General features: G+C 39.3%; 1 protein-coding gene across 5 annotated transcripts in view; it reads right to left on the bottom strand.

Moving 5' to 3' along the window:
* LOC131684598 (GTPase-activating protein) overlaps positions 1-21326 on the bottom strand; it is a 128686-nt gene that overhangs the window by 85500 nt on the left and 21860 nt on the right. For 2 of the 5 annotated variants that reach the window (XM_058967610.1, XM_058967612.1), the window contains exon 1: positions 96-230. The exons of 2 other annotated variants lie outside the window; for them this stretch is intronic. The gene's annotated coding sequence lies outside the window, so the exon portion shown is untranslated. Of the gene's footprint in view, positions 1-46; positions 231-21326 lie in introns of those variants that run through there. One more of the 5 variants, XM_058967609.1, reaches the window with a different exon arrangement.

Genomic DNA, 21326 nt, shown 5'->3' with positions numbered 1-21326 from the left:
CCTAATCTACGTAGCGTTATTAGGAGGGAGGGTATGAGCTCAACACCTGGCGCGTTGGTGGGTACCGAAAATTGTTGTTGATATTTTGGGGGTACCTCTTTCAGTCAAAGAAACTACACTACGAAAATTCGAACGAGAGTGAAACGCAAACTAACACTCGCATCGGCGTTATGTGACCTGTGTTTCGCGCGAAACAAGAAAGAATACGACCGACGACGTTGCTGGTGAAGCACAAACTGGTCAAACGTGACGATTGAACCGCTTTCTCATGTATCATTCGTTGTCGTAGTCGTCGTCGTCGTTGTCGCCTCCAATGAAAAAAGTGTCTGAGCGAGCCTGCCTGGGTCTTACCTACAAACACGGTCGGCTACTACTAGTCGCGATGGCAGATCAGAAGGAAGACGTCGAAGCGTCGAGAGAGGAAGTGAGAGAGAGAATACTTACGAGCAGCTCGGCAATATGAACGTATTGAAGGAACGGACGGATCCATTCATTCATGTAAATTCATTCATAGTTTTTTTTTGTTATACAAAGGCGAGCACAACACATTTGATTATCTCGTCGGCGAAACGCAGGAGTGCGGCTACGCGATCGTGACAATGGCAGTTGTGGGAAAGGTGGTGAGAAAGATAGCACGCGAGTAAGGGGCAGCAAACTATAGGCGATTCGGAGTGAGTCGGCGTCGGTGAATGACAAGTGGACAGCTCACCGACCGACCCGACCGACAACCGGATAGAGTTCAGGAATCCCTCCGGCCGGGTTAGGGTAGCCATGTATCCTCATCTACTGTCAGTCAGGATATGCGAATTGGCTTCCTCCTGCTTCGCAACGCGGGCTGACTGGGGGCGTTCGGTTTCTTTGTTTGCACCGCGTCAATGGACGGACACAGGAAAAAGGAAGTGGCCAGTGACAGGCAGCTGGTGGTTTTCTTTTGTAATGGTTTCCTCTAATTTCCTCTGTGGGGAATGCAGCAGTGAATTTGTGGGGTGGGAAAGGAATTCGCATTTACTGCTCTTTACGTAGGTATAAAAATATTCACGTTTACTGAACGAGATGGTAGGCGGTTCATTGTGATGACAATTTTGTATTGCTAGCGTCACGGGATTCCCGATGCATTAATGGAATTCATGAAATAAACTGTGTGTCGCTGTTTCGATAAAGATCTGTTATTGGCAAACGGGAAAAACCTGTTGGTATATTTGTGAACTTCCAATCAAATGCGTGACAAAAATATTTTCATGAATAGTTACGACTATGACTCTGCCGTTCTAGTGGATTTGTTTCCGAGGTGGCTGTTATTGATGGGGTTTCAGAATAAAAATATTTTAAGTTCAAAAGTGCTGGCGAACTTTGAAAAGCAGTCTGCTGAATTTTATTGTTGGAATTTGAACATTCGCTGGTCAGTATTTTAGCAGTATTTTTGTTGCAATTTGAATCAATTGATTGTCTGGAGAACTAATGGAACCAGGCTTGACAAGCTCAGGACTGTTTTGAATTCCATGACTTCAATAAAACAATAAGATTTCCTCTGCGACGTTGACATTGCTTTTTGCGCCACTAACCTCCACATAATGATGTGTCAATGAGCATTACCAACTTTGTGGAATCATAAATCATGTGATGCTTATTTTAACCGGGGATGCCATAAAAACCACGTGACATAAAAATAGGACCATATTTCCAAAATGTTTGCATTTTAAATACTATTGTAAGTATATTCAACATACGTGAAAAATCGAAAATTGCGTTAAAAGCCAGTTCAGTCTACTTTCTACTATTGTCCGTGTCAGACCTACAATCGAACCAAGTGAGCGAAAATTTGCAGCCTCTCGACCTAGTGTGCACTATCTAAAGAGCAAAGGAAACATTTTATTTATTCTTGCCACCATGACTAAAATTGATTAAAAATGTCTGCTCTTTTTGTAAAGTGAAATTTCCACTGAAGGTGAAGATGGAACTTTGACTTACGGAGATCCTTTATTTTCAGTATCATCTTCTCCGCAATGCAGTATTGGTATCGTTCAACACGTTAAGGTTCAAATAACTTTCGGTGAGCGTCTACACGAATTGAGCGCTTGATAGTATGCGTTGGAAAAAATGCGTTCAACTTTGTCACCGGTTTATCCATATAAAGCATTTATTAAACGCTAAAAGAAGAATATCAGTCGATTTATTAGATTATCACGATTCAAATCATGCAAAATAGTTGGTGGAAAAAGAATTGACCGGGTGGAATGGTGCTTTTGAAAATGTGGCGGAAATTTTTCGTCACACCACCACACTGTCGCGGGGCACGCAACACAACTGCGTAGTGAAAAAACCGAAGCCACTTTTTCAAAAGCACCATCCCGCCCGGTCAATTATTTTTCCACCCACTATTTTGAATGATTTGAATCCTGATAATCTAATAATACGACGGATTTGCTTCTTTTAGAGTATAATGAATGCTTTGTAATGATAAATCGGCGGCAAAACTGAACACATTTTTTCCTACGCATACTACCAAGCGTTCAATTTTAACACATGCTCAAAAAAGGTAACTTGAGCCTTAACCCAAGCTGAACGTTTCGTCTTGAAGAATAACTTAAAGCACGTGGTAGAAAGTGATAACGTTGGAATTAAAACTCCCGTGTATATAGAAAAGGACTACATAGAGGTAAGGCTACATGACTTATCACCTCGTACCACTCTTGAGCTAATTGCAGAATGCATGTTGCAATACGGAGAAGTAGAATCTGTTACACCTGATTTGTTTATTTGTTGTACCGTCACCAACAGACCCCTTGGCCCCAATGGTGGTTACTTAAGCTAATTAAATTTTAGAATACTCATTATTTTAAATTTTATCGAATTCCTTGTCTGGTTGAAGTCAAAAGCCGTCGCTGTTAAACACACGCTGGAGTCCGGTAACAGCGCTCTGGCGCCCATAGTTTGTTCTCCTGAACGGGACTCGCAGAAGAGAGTTATTACGCATCCACCCTGGCAGACAGTAAGCCCGAAACGAACAGGGCTCGAGAGCAGTCCCTCTGGATGCTTAGAGTATCGAGCTGTATTAACTGACAACGGTTCTCGTAGCTTGGCAGCTGAAATCTGTTTTGCCAAGGAAGATGTCGGAGTGCAAAGCATATGAACCGGCGTTGGACGGCCTCGATTCTGTCGACGCCGTTCTAGTAGTAAGGGTTCCAAACAGCAGAACAATATTTCAGTGTTGAGCGAACCAGCGCACAATAGAGAGATTTTAAACAGTATACGTCCTTAAAGTTTTTCGCTATTCGGAGGATGAACCCAAGCTGTCTTGATGCCTTACCCACAATGGATGATGTATGTGCTTTGAACGTTAGTGCCGAATCCATGATGACTCCGAGATCCTTGACGTTAGAGTGTCTTGGAATACTCGAGTCGAACAGATGGTAGGTAAACCGAATCGGATGGCGTTTCCGCGTGAACGTAACGATTGAGCATTTACTCGGGTTTAACACCATTCTGTTTAGATCACATCACGTACTAAAGCTCTCCAATTCACTCAGAAGAAACTCGGCATCGGTTTTATCACGTATTTGTCGAAACATTTTCATGTCGTCGGCAAAAGAAAGGCGAGGTCCTTGTAATTTGATGTTGACGTCATTAAAGTAGAGGAGGAATATCACTGGACCGAGATGGCTTCCTTGTGGTATGCCGAATGTAGCGAAGAATGGTGTAGATAGACAGTCCTTAATGCTGATTTGGAGTTGCCTTCCATCGAGGTAGGAACGAAACCAGCGCAGTAGTTGTCCATGAATACCGAGTTTGTCCAGCTTCGCTATTGCGATATCATGATTGATTTTGTCGAAGGCCGCAGATAGATCCATATAAATAGCATCCCGAGCAAAGTCTAACATCAAAATTACAGCAAATAGACAACATATTTTGATATCAAGCATCAAATTGAAATCTTATTTTGATATCAGTTTAAACTTTTACATTTCTTATAAAAGAAATGTATAGAATTCGCTCAAACTTTCAAGATTTTTTCCGAGGCCCGGAGGGCCGAGTCTTATATACCAATCGACTCAGCTCGACGATTTGGGACAATGTCTGTGTGTGTGTGTGTCTGTGTGTGTGTGTATGTAACGGACAAATTCTCATTCGTGTTTCTCAGCAATGGCTAAACCGATCTTATCCAAACCAATTTTAAATAAAAGAGCTAAAAAACAGTATGAACGCTATTAATTTGTTTTTGATTCTGATGTTTAGTTTTTAAGATATGAATATTTGAATGCGTAAAAATGGCGTTTTTTGCAGTTTTTTTAAATTATCTGCCGGAATTGTCAATATAGATTAACAATTTATATGTTTTTAGACAGCTTTAACGAATACCTTTCGAACAAGCTATAGATTGTTGAAATCGGACTATTATCAAAAGAGATATTTAACATTAAATGCGGACGAAAGATTTCTATCATTTCCCATTGCCCGAAATATGACCAAAAACATGTAATTTATTATTAACGCCAAAACGGCTTATTTTAGGTCAATAGTATCTTCGGAGAATTTAATGGAGGCAATATGCCCTTTCTTTTGGTATTGTGCTTTTGCTGATTAATCTCCCTATGAGTGAGATATTTTCACAAATTTTCTTGGAAGTGATTATAACGAAATGATGCCTTCAGCAAATTTGTAGCTCTTACTTTTGCGAATAACTTTACTGAAGACTTCAAATATCTATTTTGAATACTTTAAAAGTTATGGCTTGTTGTTTGTGGATTACTCTTCGTCGCCTATTTATTGTTCAATATAGTAATAATCCATTGAAATAAGCCAAACATTATTTCGATAAATCGAATTTTGTATTTCATTTTTCTATCTACAACCGCTAGAAATAATCACCGAACACTTCCAAGTTGTCTGGAAGGAACTTGATAACTTATCAGTGCAAAAATGTTCATTTGTGCGAACCTTCTGACTGCAATTTTTCTAACTTATGACCATCGGATCGATCTGAAACCTTTCGGAAAATGAAAAGCGAAATAAATAACTCCAAGCAACGGCGTAGCCAAGAGAAGGTTTTGGGGTTTAACACCATACAGCCCCCCCCCCCCCCCCCACCACACAAAAAAAAAATTGGATTGGAGTTGAAAATTTATTGATGCAAACTGATTTAATTCAATATTACAATAACAATTATCTGATCCGTAGATTGATAACCTGTTGTTGTAAACATCATGAGGACTTTTGATAAATTGTCGGAATGGGGTCCTGATATGTAACTGATTTATTGGTCTTGATTTCACAGTTGTCTAATAGCATCAATATCAAATTCATGCCTGAAAACATTCCAATAGAAAATTCCAGAGTTCTGTAATCAATCATAATCCTCAGATTTCTTTTCAAATTTTCAGCTTTTTTCCTACACAATATTACGAAAGTTTATTACACAATTTTCCTAACAGGTTTGTGAAAATTATAAACTATTTGAAATTTTTTAATAGTTTTATTTTTTATTTAACCGCGATTTTTTAATAAATAGTGATCATCGCTTCACAACGTAGTCTATTTTTCATGGTTTGCGGTGAGCACGAACTCTCGAATTGCTGAACTGAAAATTATGGAATAGAAATTAATTTTTAGTGTTCTTTACAGATCCGCTGGTGCCCTAAGTCGATTTCGCTAGATTTTTAGAGCACTGTGCACTAGACTGCCCAGAAAAATGATGAATTTTTGAAAACTCAATCGGCCCACCCCTGAGTCGATTTCTAGTCCCACCAGGAGTACTTGTACCAAATTTGAAGCAAATCGGACAAGTCTAACTACCGGACCAACGTGCCTGAAGTTTATATTGGATTTTTAACAATTTACATGGAGAAAACTCACTAGCTCGTATTTTCGCCGCTAGGTGGCACTGTATACAACGTATTATCACTGTAAGTGAAAATAAGAAAGATATTTTAATTATCTACAACTTTGTCGAAGACTGCTAGTAAATCCGGCTATGTTAAAAGAAGTTATTAAACTTTTAACGAAGTGATGTCTGAGTCAGTTTTGCATGGGGCCTAGCAGTGCATGGTTGTGTATCAGTACTCGACTCCCGCGAACTATATATTTTTGTGAAATAATGGTTAGATTTAGCCGAATAGTATGTTTACAAGATTTATAGTAAATAATACGAGTTATGTTTTGCTTAGAAAATTTTAGTTCCACCTGTGACCGCATAGAGGGCGCCACTACTAACTTTTCATAGAAGAGAGATAGAGTATCAAGATGTTCAGAAGAAATACTGAAAAATGCCTGTTCTATAACTTTGTAGAAGACACCAAATTTCTATCTCTCTCCGTTGAAAAGTTAGTGTTGGCGCCCTCTATGCGTAACAGGTGGAACTAAAATTTTCTAATCAAAGCATGACTCGTATTATTTACTATAATTCATCTGAACATACCATTGAGCTAAACCTAACGATTATTTCACAAAAATGTTTAGTTCGTGTGAATCGAGTACTGATACACAACCATGCACTATTAGGTCCCATGCAAAACTGACTCAGACATCACTTCGTTAAAAGTTTAATAACTTCTTTTAACAAAGTCGGATTTACTTGCAGTCTTCGACGAAGTTGTAGACAATTCAATTATCCTTCTTATTTTCACTTACAGTGATAATACGATGCATACAGTGCCACCTAGCGGCGAAAATGCGTGCTGGTGGGTTTTCTCCATGTAAATTGTTGAAAATTCCCATACAAATTTCAGGCCCGTTGGTCCGGTAGTTAGACTTGTCCGATTTGCTTCAAATTTGGTGCAAGTACTCCTGGTGGGACTAGGAATCGACGCAGAGGTGGGCCGATAGGGGTCATTTTTTTCCTGTCACCCTACTGTGCACCCAGTGCATTAACGCAAGTGACGGAAGGTTATCGAAAAGTTTCGTGAAGTTCCAGTAATGATGATGATTTTCCCAAACGGTTCGTTTTCGTGAGGTTTTTATTTGTTCTTTGGCATTAGGATTAGCGATAATAATTCAAATCAAGAATACTACTGGGAAGTCACCTTTAGAAAAAGTCGATGTCGAAGTAAAATTTGAAACTATACACGCATGTACTTCAGAGATAGCGTGATATCAGGAGCTGCGATTTCATTTCAACGCTTTTTTTGTGAAAAGGGCGATACTTACAAATGTAAACATAGGGCTTTTTTCATACATGCGAATTAGGGCTTTGAAACGCAACAAATTAATCTAAAAATTTTGATTCTACGATATTGCTTTCTTAAACTACAGCAAAAAAAACAACGGGCGAAACTGTATTTTTGTTTGTTTATTTAAAGTTTCGCCCTCCACGCTCCATGCAAACAAACAGGGCGATACTTTTTTTTGCTAGCAGTTTAGAGGCGAAAATGTTATTTTCGTATTTTTTAGGATTATCAAACTGATACCAGCTGTAAATAGTAACAATGATCTCTATTGAAAAAACCCGGACGAAATCGGTGGTGTAAAACGGTAGTTATTGTAAAAAAACGTAAGGGCGATACTTCAATGCTGATATGGGACCGAAAAAGTAAACAAGTAAAAACAAATTTTAATTTAATAATTTCAAATATTTTATGAAGTTTTGGGTTTCGATCACTGAATCATGCAAGCTAGGATGTCAAAAAACACAATAGTTCTTAAATAGGAAATAAAACCAAGTCTGGAAATATTCACTGTTGATTTTCTTTGAATGGTATCACTGCTAGCATCGCCCTTTTCAAGAAAAAGCGTTGATTTCTTAGTTATCAGTCGCGTTGGAAATTTGAGTAAAATATAAACATCAAATCGATTAAAAAAAAATCGTTTTTTTTTGTTTCAGTACAATTTAGGAAAATTCAGTTTTCCCACCACAATATAGATATTTTATTAACACAGCATTAACAATAATTCGTTGGTATGTCTATTTTATGGGCCATTTTTTCGCTTTCCCATTGATTTGGTTTGAGATTTCTAGCACTGATGTTGTCCTATGCTGATTTGAGCGATTCTCTGAGTCCTGCCACTATCCCATGTAGTATGTGTTATCAAAAACATCGCGAAGCATCAAGTTCTAAATGTTCTCAAACGATATAATATCCGAAGAGAGTGATAAGAATTACAAGAAATGTCTCATCACACTGTTAGGTGGATTAAACACGTTTTTTTATTTATTAACAGATTAAGGCCGAAGTGGCCTGTGCCGTATACAAAAGATTCCTCCATTCCACTCGGTCCATGGAAGCGCGTCGCCAGCCACGCTGTCTGCGAAGGGTCCGCAAATCGTTTTCCACCTGGTCGATCCATCGTGCTCGCTGCGCGCCACGTCTTCTTGTACCGGTCGGATTGCAATTGTTTTTCTATCTACAACCGCTAGAAATAATCACCGAACACTTCCAAGTTGCCTGGAAGGAACTTGATAACTTATAAGTACAAAAATGTTCATTTGTGCAAACCTTCTGACTACAATTCTTCTAACTTATGATCCGATGATTCTCTGAAACATATCGGAAAATGAAAAGCGAAATAAATAACTCCAAGCAACGGCGTAGCCAAGAGAAGGTTTTGGGGTTTAACACCATACAACCCCCCCCCACCACCCACCACACCCAAAAAAAAATATTGGATTGAAGTTGAAAATTTATTGATGCAAACTGATTTAATTCAATATTACAATAACAATTATCTGATCCGTAGATTGATAACCTGTTGTTGTAAACATCATGAGGAATTTTGATAAATTGTCGGAATGGGGTCCTGATATGTAACTGATCTATTGGTCTTGATTTCACAGTTGTCTAATAGCATCAATATCAAATTCCTGCCTGAAAACATTCTAATAAAAAATTCCAGAGTCCTGTAATCAATCATAATTCTCAGATTTCTTTTCAAATTGAGCTCGCTTTTGTAGAGATGTACTGTTAAAATTGATTTAATGTCTATGAAACATAGAACTGCTCACCAAAAAAATGCATAACTTTAACCATTGCCTAAAAATGTTTTTGTCTTTCTCATTCACTCTAAAATTTGTCAATCGAATCCCGACCCGGAGGGCCGAGTGTCATATGCCAATCGACTGATTTTGTCGAGTTCGGAAAATGTCTGTGTGTGTATGTATGTGTGTATGTGGAAAAAAATGTGACCTCTGTTTCTCAGAGATGGCTGGACCGATTTGCACAAAGTTAGTCTCAAATGAAAGCTACAACCTTCCCATCGGCTGCTATTGAATTTTTTATTGATTGGACTTCCGGTTCCGGAGTTACGAGTTGAAGAGTGCAATCACACAGAAAAGTCCCATATAAACTGAATTGAAAAATTTTCAAAATCAAATTTGTATTTCTGATGCCAAATGACTTTAAAATGCATGAAACATTGAGATGTTTGACAAAAATTGACTTCTTTAGACTTTGGTACATTTTTGCCTTTCTCATATAGAAAGGTTATGCAATCACTCCAAAAATCGTCAATCATACCGGCCCGGAGGGAGTATGCAGTGAGGGGTTGCAACTTTAAAATTAAAACTAGTTTAAAATTTCTTAACAAGTTGAAAATTTTCGGCAGGACCCGGACCTCCCGGATCTTTCTCCATGATCCGCCGCTGGTTTCAAGCGATGTTTCAGTATCACATAGTATCTCAAGATCATGGCTGTCGATCCATTGTACGTATGTGCAAATCGTACTGAACATGTAATATTCATTTCCACCCTTGTATTGAACATAACCAGCCATAGAATCGTAGTTTGGACAAATGAGAAAAGCACAATTGCACCACTAGATGGATTAAAACAGGTTTTTATTTTGGGAATGCGTCGAGTTGAGACGAAAACGTAATATGATTAATAACGAAGATTACACTTTCCGAATGTAGAGAGAAATCTATGAAAAATGACGATTTCCATTCGACTCTAGCAGGTTCTGATCGATTTTGATGAGCATTTGATTTTTGTTGTATGACCAATTATATGTATAGGTAAAATATTCAAAAACAGTAATTTAAGGTCAAGATAGCATCATTTTGAAACCGCCAATTTCGGAGCTTTAGTATCTTCGATGAGTTTTACAAACGTTAAACAGCGCATCATTTGATAAAATAATTTTGACGGTATATCGTCCAAGAAGTATTTATGGTGGATTTTCTCAGGTTGATATTCATGACTACAATAAAGTCTCAACAAATTCGCTAAAGACACGAACTCTGTTACTATTTTCTGAAAAATTAATTCTGCATAATTTTAAAACTTCAAAAATTACGGTTTCGGAATTATGCCGTTGGACAGTATGATCGATTTTCACCAAACCCCCACCAAACCGAATTTCTGGCTACGCTGCTGACTTCAAGTAAGTAGAAACAAAGTCGTTCTACACTCGTTCATAAGAAACTTCTTCTAATGCTGAATATCTATTATAATACATTGAAACCCCGACCCAAATATGAACATATGTTTGTTGGGCTCTAGCAGACGAACAAGACTGAATTCGAGTAAATCTTTTCTTGAGCATGTTTTCCTTATCATGAAGATGGAAATATGCAAAAATGAAAAATTCATCATAATCAGAAATAGTTATCAGACTACATCAAGGGACGGGAAGAATATTTTAACAGCTTCAGTTTATTATAAAGAAAAAAAATTGCCCAATTTAGTCAATGTCCCCATTTTGTTAGCCTAAAAAACGCCATGAGACTGATATAAATGGGTCTTTATTGTATGTATTATTCACTGTGTTTCACATTAATAGGCACATTTCATTTTTTGGGAATTTTTGATTGCAACGAACTACAACAATTTTTAGGTAGCTTTCAAGGGGTTATTTTATAGACTTCTTCCAAAATTTGGCGAACCTATTCCAATTCGTATACCAATTAATTGGTATACTGAAGGGTTTATATGTTGCAGATAGAGAAAATACTGAAATTTTCAGCTTTTTTCCTACACAATATTACGAAAGCTTATTAAACAATTTTTCCTAATAAGTTTGTGAAAATTATAAACTTTTGAAATTTTTTAATAGTTTAATTTTTTATTTAACCGTGATTTTTTAATAAATAGTGACCATCGCTTCACAACGTAGTCTATTTTTCATGACTTGCGGTGAGCACGATCTCTCGAATTGCTGAACTGAAAATTATGGAATAGAAATTAATTTTTAGTATTCTTTACAGATTTAACTCGCAGCGCAGATAGCTCTGAATTAGACCCGCTGGTGCCCTAAGACGATTTTCAGAGCACTGTGCACCCAATGCATTAACGCAAGTGACGGAAGCTTATCGAAAAGATTCGTAAAAATGAAAATTTCAGTAATGATGATAATTTTCCTAAACGGTTCATTTTCGAGAGGTTTTTATTTGTTCTTTGGCATTAGGATTAGCGATAATAATTCAAATCAAGGATACTACTGGGAAGTCACCTTTAGAAAAAGTCGATGTCGAAGTAACATTTGGAACTATGCACGCATGCACTTCAGAGATAGCGTGATATCAGGAGCTGCGATTTCATTTCAACGCTTTTTTGTGAAAAGGGCGATACTTACAAATGTAAACATAAGGCTTTTTTCATACATGCGAATGAGGGCTTTGAAACGCAACAAATTAACCTAAAAATTTGGATTCTACGATATTGCTTTCTTAAACTACAGCAAAAAATACAACGGGCGAAACTGTATTTTTGTTTGTTTATTTAAAGTTTCGCCCTCCACGCTCCATGCAAACAAACAGGGCGATACTTTTTTTGCTAGCAGTTTAGAGGCGAAACTGTTTTTTTCGTATTTTTTAGGATTATCACGCTGATACCAGCTGTAAATAGTAACAATGATCGCTATTGAAAAAACCCGGACGAAATCATTGGTGTAAAACGTTAGTTATTGTAAAAAACCGTAAGGGCGATACTTCAATGCTGATAGGTGGGACCGAAAAAGTAAACAATCGCCAAAGGGGCGATTCTATCATTTTGCCAATTTCAATAGCAAAAACAAATTTTAATTTAATAATTTCAAATACTTTATGAAGTTTTGGGTTTCGATCACTGACTCATGCAAGCTAGGATGTAAAAAACACAATAGTTCTTAAATAGGAAATAAAGCAAGTCTGGAAATATTCACTGTTGATTTTCTTTGAATGGTATCACTGCTAGTATCGCCCTTTTCAAGAAAAAGCGTTGATTTCTTAGTTATCAGTCGCGGTGAAAATTTGAGTAAACTATAAACTTGAAATCGATTCAAAAAAAATTTCAATTTTTTTGGCTCAGTACAATCTTCAGGAAAATTTAGTTTTCCCACCACAATTTAGATATTTTATTAACAGAGCATTAACAATAATTCGTTTGTATGTCTATTTTATGGGCCATTTTTTCGCTTTCCCATTGATTTGGTTTGAGATTTCTAGCACTGATGTTGTCCTATGCTGATTTGAGCCACTATCCCATGTAGTATGTGTATTCAAAAACATCGCGAAGCATCAAGTTCTAAATGTTCTCAAGCGATATAATATCCGAAGAGAGTGATAAGAGTTATAAGAAATGTCTCATCACACTGTTAGGTGGATTAAAAACGTTTTTCAGATATGACATCAAATTTTGATATCATTTTGATGTGCTTACATTTTTAGAAAAAAATGTTTGTTTCTATTTCTTTGACAAACATCAAATTGATTGCTTATTTTGTTATCAATGAAATATTTCACCATCTCAATGAGTTTTCAATTTGCTTTCACTGATAGCATAAATAGTTTTCTGTTTGATGTCATAGTGCAATTTTTCTGCTGTCGATTTTGACCGTTAAAACGACCAAAATGATAACAACCTGAGCAATCATTCACAACATCAAGTTTAGTTCTCAATTTGTTATCAGACTCTGCTCGAGATCGGTTTGCAATCCGTCAGCGAATCCATCGAGTACATATGTTGTGAACGAGAGCAGGTTGGTCGTTGTCGATCGTTTAGGCATAAAACCGTGTTGGTCGTCTGCAATGTAGAGTGTTAGCAGTGAAAGAAAATAGGGTTTAAAACAACCAGCTCGAATAGTTTTGATATAGTTTCCTTTTTTGTGAACTGGAAACATGTGCTCTGCTTTCCAGCAGGAAGGGAATGTTCCAGTAGTGAGTGATAGCACAAAGACTCGCCTAAGTGGTTCAAGAAGCCCGCTGATGCACTTTTTGGCAAAAATCGAGGGAATGCCATCTGGGCTTGGAATTTGCTGCAAGAATGGCAGCATTATCGACACAAATTCGGTTGATGGTTCATCCTAGAAAAGGAGTTAGATTTGCAGTGGCAGCGACTTGTTGTGGGGAAAGGCTGTCGTCGGAAAAAACGCTTGAAAATTTGTCGAGAACAGTTGGCAAATTTCCTTAGTGTCGGTGCCTAAAACTCCATTTAATGACATACAAGATGGTAACCCGGATTCTTTTCGCTGCTCGTTCACATATTTTCAAAACGACTTGGGCTTGGATTTCAGTTGACGTTCGACGTTTCGGTGGTATCTAAGAAAGGCACGCCTGCTTTGCCGTTTGTATTCGTGGTTAAGTTGAAAGTAGTGGTTTCGTAATGCAAGTATCTTATGCTTCGAAATTTTTTTAAATACAGCTCATTTGGCAGTTTTTAATCGTCTAAGCACTGTTGATTGCCAGGGAGGGTGTTGATTTGTGCTGATTGTTCGTTTTGGAACATGACGGTCGATTAGGTAGTTAAGAATATTAGAAAACGTCATCGCTGCTTCGTTCGCGTCATCATTGTTAAGATTTTCGTCCCAGTTTATATCCAACAGCGTTCTAACGATGCTCTCGTAGTCAGCGTTTTTAAAATCGTAGACGATAGAGCTTGAGACGTTTTCAAAATTCACTCCTAGGTTACCAGCGAGTACAAGATGTAGTGGGGGATGATGGCGCACATGCTGGACTAAAGGTGTCGGAGCGGCGCAGCAGTACGGAGCGTAGTCCCCGGCACTTACAAAGCAGAGGTCCAATGTACGTCCTTTCTCGTTGATAATATTATTAATTTGCCGAAGAGTTGCGCTACTTTAGTTGTCAAAGATACAAGTGGCATTGTTGATAAGCGCAGATTTTTCGATATCCGATCGTAGAAAACCATTACTTGCCTGGCACCACGTCAAACCAGGTAAGTTGAAGTCGCCCAGTATAACGATATCATCAGACGGTGCAGCGATCGAGGTGATGAATGAAACGCAGGAAAGATATACATCGATCAGGCTGTAATCACGAATTCGGTCAGGTGGAAAATACACTACACACAGGAAAAGATTGCGATCGGCAAGTTTCATTGATATCCACACTTGCTCGGAGCTCGCCCACCGGTCATCGTTGATCATTCGGGCTTTTATATCATGACGAACGGCCATGAGTGCACCGCCACCTGATGTCTTGTGACTGTTGAGGGCATTGCGATCACAGCGGAAGACATCAAATGTTGAACCAAACACCTGGCGAGACAGAGTACGGTTGTCGAGCCACGTCTCGGTTAAGGCGATGACGTCATAACAGCAGCCCGTGGTCGCGAGCAAATAGCTGTCCGTTGATGAATTTAAGCCATCAACATTCTGGTAGTAAATCTCGATGTTATGGACCGGGACGACTGCTGAACGCTGGCTGCAAGGGCTCGACTGTAGCGGGGGGATCGAGGGATAACATTGTACCAACTGCGTTGCGTCCCAGTATGCGATCAGCATCGACACTCCTTCACAATGGCGGTGTAGCTTGGTATAGTGGCATTACCAATTGTTGTGGAGTCCTCTGTAGGGTTGATGGACCCGGTTGCATTGGCGGAATACATGCGGCTTCTGAGGGCGGAGGAAAATCAGTTGATGGGCACCAAATGTTCTGGATACAGCTATCCTCAAATTACCTGAACAATATGCCTTGTGGTCATGTGTCAGGGTTAAGAGCTGCTTCATGGTACTTTGGGTGAACTCCAACTTTGAACGATATGAAGTTCAGAGTACTGACGTCTATGCCTTTTTTGACAAGCGGAATAACCTTTATCTCCTCGTTGAAGTTTAGTCCTTCTTTGGACATTTTTCGACAGTCTCCTTGCTAACGCTGGGATGAAAGCGGGAAAGATACATCCAGAGCAACGGAGTGGGAAGTGGAACCGTGAGAATGTTGCTATTACCGACTAGCTTTCGACCGCCGACAAGAATGCTGCTCGGATCAGGGCCATCCTCGCGACGACGTTTCTGAGGTGGTCGAGAGGTACCGGAATTTGGTCGGACTGGAGTGGCTGTTGAAACCTTCTGGGGAGGTGCGAAATTTGCTGGTTATTTTTTGATAACTCTGCCTTTAGTTCAGCACAGACGTCATCCGTTTTCCCAGCAATAGCAGCGATAGCACATCCAAGCGAGGAAACGGTGTCGCAAAAGCGAGCAAACTTCATCAATTTGACGCATTCATTACACATCCAAAATAAATTTGGGTTTTCGGCAAGTTTTTTTCAAGATCGGCTTGTTGAGTTGTTTTCCACGCTGTATATGCAACACATTTTTGCAAAATCCCATGCAATCGATAAAGTCGTCGTCCGATTTGACGGTTTTCGCGCAGTGATCGCATGCACTTGTCATAATGCCGATTTTCTACCCGCCCTATATCCGGCTTTTCGTTTTCGTCTCACTTTGCGCCAAGTTGTAATGTGGGAAATACTTTCCTCTACCCGCGTGCAGGGGGCGAAGCCAGCGCGTGATTTTTTGTGGGTAGCTACACACAGGTCCGGTGATGTAAACAATCTCGATTTTCACTGGATTTTCACGACACAAAAACAAAATTTGTGGTAAACACTTTAAAACTTCACAATATCAAGGGCACAAACAAAATTTAGAATCGACTGATACGATAAACGATGATTAAACGGCACAAATCACGTCAAATATTAAAAATAACCGGAACGATCAACACAAACAACTTGTCGGTGAAAATACACTGAACCAAAAAAAAGCTGATACTTGGAGAAAGTTCTTCCAGAGTACTCTAAAAGGTGTTCCTGTGGTGAGGATGCGGGTCGGAAGAACTATTCCCTCCTACTTCACAATAAAACTCAAAACTCACAGAGCTACTAATAAAAAAACTGCGCTATACACCATGATAGACAAATTCCTGTGTGAAAGTATTGTAATCAGACAGGACACCATGGACAACCTTGTACGGAAGATGCAGAAGAGAATGCATCTCAACCAATTGGCAACTCAGCTATGACAAACCAATCCAAAGCAGAGTGTTCAATACCAATACTTAAACCACACATGGTAGCCAAATTTGTGGCAGCTTTCAGGCCATAATGACAACCGCAAAAGCAGCATCCATCACCTCAAAATCAACTGAAAGCAACATTGCCGATGAAGTTAAGGGGGGTAAGGGTTTCAGCGTGGAAAATAGGCACTTTTTTGCGATTTTTTCCTAAATTTTGGTGAAGCGAATTGATTACAATTTTTGTATCATTTCAATAACATTGTGTAATTTTTCTTCCCAACTTTCGACTCGGTGACGCAGCTCTTTGTAAAACGTCTCTGAAAAAAAACATGATTTGCGTTGTTAACTGCCATTCAAAAACTATTTCTGTATATAAAATACTTGATAATTGAGTTTTCGAATCATTCATTCGTTTATTCATTGAGAGAGTTTTTTCTCATAAAATGGCAAAATTTTTCGTGAAAAATAGCATTTTTTATTTTAAATGAAGGAAGAGAGCATTGCAAAAAGCACTCATTTTTGAAATCTCTTTGGCCCCCCATTCATTTTGTGCCAAATGTCAAAGTAAACTCAGATGCCATTTTTTTACATTTTAACGACATTCAATTAGTTAGAGATTACTGAGTAGGGAAAGTTATGAAAATTTAGAGCCATAGTACTCAAGTGAGAGCAAGGATGTGAAATATACAGATCGGAAAACTAGAAAACTAGTCATTAGAACAGGTTTAATACCTTACGGGCTTAACTTTTGTCTTCTGCTGATGAGGGTCGAGCTTAGGCAGCATAACTACGAATCACTCGAGTTCACCAGCATGTCTCTTGGTAAAGACTGTAGCATGTTCACCTTTTTCGTAATTTTTGTCATTATTCGTTCACTACGCTCACTATGCCAAAACGCATCACATCAAGAAATATTCAGACGCTTGTGTACAAATATTCCCTTGCATGCAATTTTAGCCTATTTCGGATGAACTTTCAAAAAATATTCCGTCTCACCGAAACCCAAATGCGCATTAGAATGAAATGGATAGATACGAATGTGTTAAGAGGAAAGAGTATTCTTAAAATTCAAGCGAGAGAAATGGTTGTCGAAAGAGTAGTATTTGTAAAAATACGTACTTCCGACTACGAATACTCGAATCACTTGACGCCTATCTGAGGATCTACAGAACTGCAACTCGTCCATTTCGATCCTGATCGTGGAAGAGGCAGCAGTGTGAAGTTCTTTTTTTAGTATCGCGGTGTGTTTTAAAAGGTAGTTGTTAAAAATGTGAGAAGTATTTTAGGATTAAATTTATTTAAAAAAGTTCCTTTCCGATAGGCATAGCTAGTGCGGTCAGTGAATTGTGCGGTCAACAAATTTGAATTCGTTACATTTCGTGCGAACTTGTGTGTAAAAAGAAGGTAAGAACTAATAATTGAGTTGTGTGATAAAAAGCTTCAAAGCGTCGAATAGCCGATCGACGGCTTCTTTTCTTTTATTGCAAAAGTTTGGAGATTTTCCGCCATCCGCGTTCTAGCGACGCATACGCTCGGCACGCCGCCCGTCTCGTTTACCACCCTGCTGACCCCACGTTCCGGCTTCGAAAGTTCCCGACGCTTTTGGCAAAAGGTCGGAAGGAAGCAGCAAAACCATCAACGCGCTTCGTTAGAGCGACGGCCATCTTCATCATTGAAAAGTCGGCCGAATTCAACACCCGGTAGGCAAAGGCCTAAATAGCGTCATCATTGCAACGCCATTGTAGACGCCGTTCGTCGCCATCGCTGAATAGGTTTGCGATAGGAAGTCGGTGCCGAAGCCGCAATACCAGTCGGCACCCAGCTGAGATGCAGCTCTACTAGATCGACGCTGTTCCTGAAATAACGCATGTAAGTTAAAAATAGATCATTGATCCGTGCACGTAGATCCATACACACACAACACTCAAACCTTCGAAAGCTTTCTTTGCCGCTCGAAAGCTAAAGCCGAGCGCGCATTTGTACTGCTCAGCGCAGCTTTATCCGCTAGCAGGAAATTTTGACCGCACATAGGTAGACAGGAAAGGGGAAAGCTAGAAAGGGAAGGAACACGAAAAATGTAAAGCTAAATGAATATATGAAACCTAGGTTAAGAATAAAATGCCGTATTTTAATCCGTCCAATAAAATGTTTTCCTGTTAGTTAGTGTTACCTGAAATGTTTGTATTTTTTATGTTGATTAGCTTTCCCATGTAGTGAATTTGGTTCGAGAAGATTTCTCACGTTTCGCGTCGTTTCCGTAGATTTGAATTTTCTTTGTGTTTGTTTTACTCCGATGGGCTATCGGGAATTAGTCCCCACTACTACTTACAAAGCGAGAAGGAAAGAGTGTTCGACTGAGTTCTGCCTGTGATGATAACTGATCGTTTTTTTTAGTGCATGAGCTTTCGAGTTGGTATAACGATCATTTCTCTTGCGTCTTTGCTAAATATAGTAGTGGCTCCATCTATACGCGAAACGGAGTGCATCTTTTCACATTTTGTGTTTACCTACCGTTCCTTTGCGCCATTTCGGGATCAATTTCTATAACCTGCCCTGAGGTTAGGTTTCATGCTGGGCAATTCTAACCTGACGAGGGGTGGCGCTAAAGCTACTCGTTTAAAACGTCCTGAGGAGCGTTTTGGTAGACGGAAATCGTAAACGGCCATTTGGCCCGCTACAAGACAGACTTGAACCGACAAAAGAAAAGCCACGCGAGATCAGCACTGAAAACCTGTCGACGATTAGCATCAATCAATGATGATTGCTGCTGTTCACCTCTGTTTGCCTTTTGAATGCCGGGGTAGATTTTTATTAGACTATTGCCAGTGCGCTTACAGTCGTAGCGGGTTTGCTACATTGTGTGAGGTAGTGGCTGTGTCTACAGCGGCTACCCACCGCTGGGCGATGGATTCCCATCCGTTCCTTTTTTCATTTTTTTATTTTGACTACGTTAGTCACAATTTTTCTTCTGTACATTTTAACGATATTCACTTCCTTACACAATGTAGCAAACCCCCTACGACTGTAAGCGCAATGGCAATAGTCTAATAAAAATCTATCCCGGAATTCGAAAGGCAAACAGAGATGAACAGCAGCGTATTTTTCCTGAAATGAAGCATTTATCATGTGATTTCTGAACATTTTCCACACTAAAAATTGTAAACTAAATAATAATTTATTGCTAATAGGATAGCGAGCATAGCGTAGTTGGTAAACCGATTGTTTTGTACGCAGCTCACTTGGGTTCGAATCCCAACTTCGCACATAGACCCGGTCAGAAATTCATAACAGAAATATTTCAAAACTATATCTCGCACTGTTACTTGTTATAATTTTCTGTTATTTTAACTACTAACGAAACCAGATTTATAGCACAGCTTACTACGAAAATTGCATTTTGTTATAATCTTATTATTTCATTCTAATCGGAAGGGTTTCCAATAGAGATTTCTCTAACCCGAAAAGAGGCGAAATAAAAAAGCGCTCAATTTTTACCTTCCAATGCTCACTACAATTCTCCTAGAATATTTACAATAGTCCAACTGCGTGGAAAACGTAGCCAAAAATAATCTAAATTGATAAGTTTTATCAGTTTTCACTAATATTGCAACTTAACAAAGTTATATGAAAAATTCATTTTCCGTCGTCAACGTAAACTGTCCCTGGCAGCACTGCTCCGTCGGAGTTCAATCAAACTACTTGCAATAACTTCAGTTCTAGAGCTGATCCTTGTAACTGTTCACACTCAAATGAAAGCCAATAGTCACATTTATTAGCCTTACTTGTTTTTGTGAGCAAATCTTGCCTCAATCAAAAGTTATAGCTGCTTAAAAACGTTGTTGTCCACAAACAACATGGGCATGAATGGGTTAAAAGTACGATACTAAAAGCTGGTGTGCAATCAACTGGCACTATCATTACGAGATCTCACATGCTTCTTTCCTTCCGGATAACATAGACACTACTGGAGTCGATCGTAGAGCAGTTGAAGAGGCTTTTTGTGCCTTTTCAACGAGAGGCTGCCAAAATCGGACTAAATATGTGCTAACCGATAGAAACTAGGCAGCCCACTTAGCGTTGATTCAGACGTAGAAATAGATGCCATATATTGTTGCCGCTGAGTTCATATATCTTGGAATCGACTGGTTGGTACATAAAAAGATGCAGATCAAAGCCATTGCAATGCTTATAAATCACGGCAGACTACAGTTGGCCGGATATGTAACTAGAATGGCGGAAGAGAGAAAAGCTAAAACTGTGAACCTGAATGAGGCTGTTGATGGTAGTACAGATCCTGCACTCGAAGAATAGACGCGCATAAATCTTTTACGTTAAAAATTGGAACAAAACCTTAGGCAGAAATTGTCTAACGGGTGTTAAATAAAAATGAGAATGATTTCAATACCTTTCAGTAATTAAAGTAAAGAGCATAATTTTTTTCCTCTCCAAGAGAATTGCTCTCTGAACTCCCTAGAAATGGGTGGCATGTTTCCTTTCACTCGGGTGCTGTCAGTTCAATCGAAGATGGCGTCGAAACAGCAAGCAGTCCGCGAGCGTTTTGTACGGTTTTACGAAACGCATGGTCATCGTGAAAAAAATTCACGGTGTACAACTTTCGAGATGAAAACGTTCCCATGAGTACAGTTTACCGTGAGTACCTGGCATCCCTGAGCGTGGTAGTGGCCGCCTGGCGAAGATAATGACGAAGAAGAAGAAGGAAGCGTTGAATAAGCTGTTCGACAACAAGGACGGAACGAGTTTTCGTGACGCCGGCCGAAAATATTACTGCTCCCATACCTTGATTCAGCGAACCCTCCAGATGGAGGACATCATCTGTCTGAAGAAGACTTGGTCCCCCAAATACATGGACGAGCAGATAGTGATCGTGAAATCGCAGTGCCGGTGGATGTCCAGGAAATGACATCTACTATTCCAGCGACAAGTCGGCCACACCCCCCGAAGTAAAATATAAGTTTAAGCATACATTTGAAAAAACAGTTATGATGTACATCGCCATATCGGACAGAAGGACTTCAAAGCCGTGGTTCAAGTCGAGCGGTCTGGCCATCAATCAACAAGTGTACCAGGAGATTTAGCCCCTTTTAATTCTCTTTTTAGAAGAGCGTTGTGGAGCCGATCAGCACCAGAGTGCCATTATGTGACCGCCGTCACT

This window comes from Topomyia yanbarensis, chromosome 2 (assembly GCF_030247195.1).
Source record: "Topomyia yanbarensis strain Yona2022 chromosome 2, ASM3024719v1, whole genome shotgun sequence".
Lineage (NCBI taxonomy): Eukaryota > Metazoa > Arthropoda > Insecta > Diptera > Culicidae > Topomyia > Topomyia yanbarensis.
This window is presented reverse-complemented; position numbering and strand designations above follow the sequence as displayed.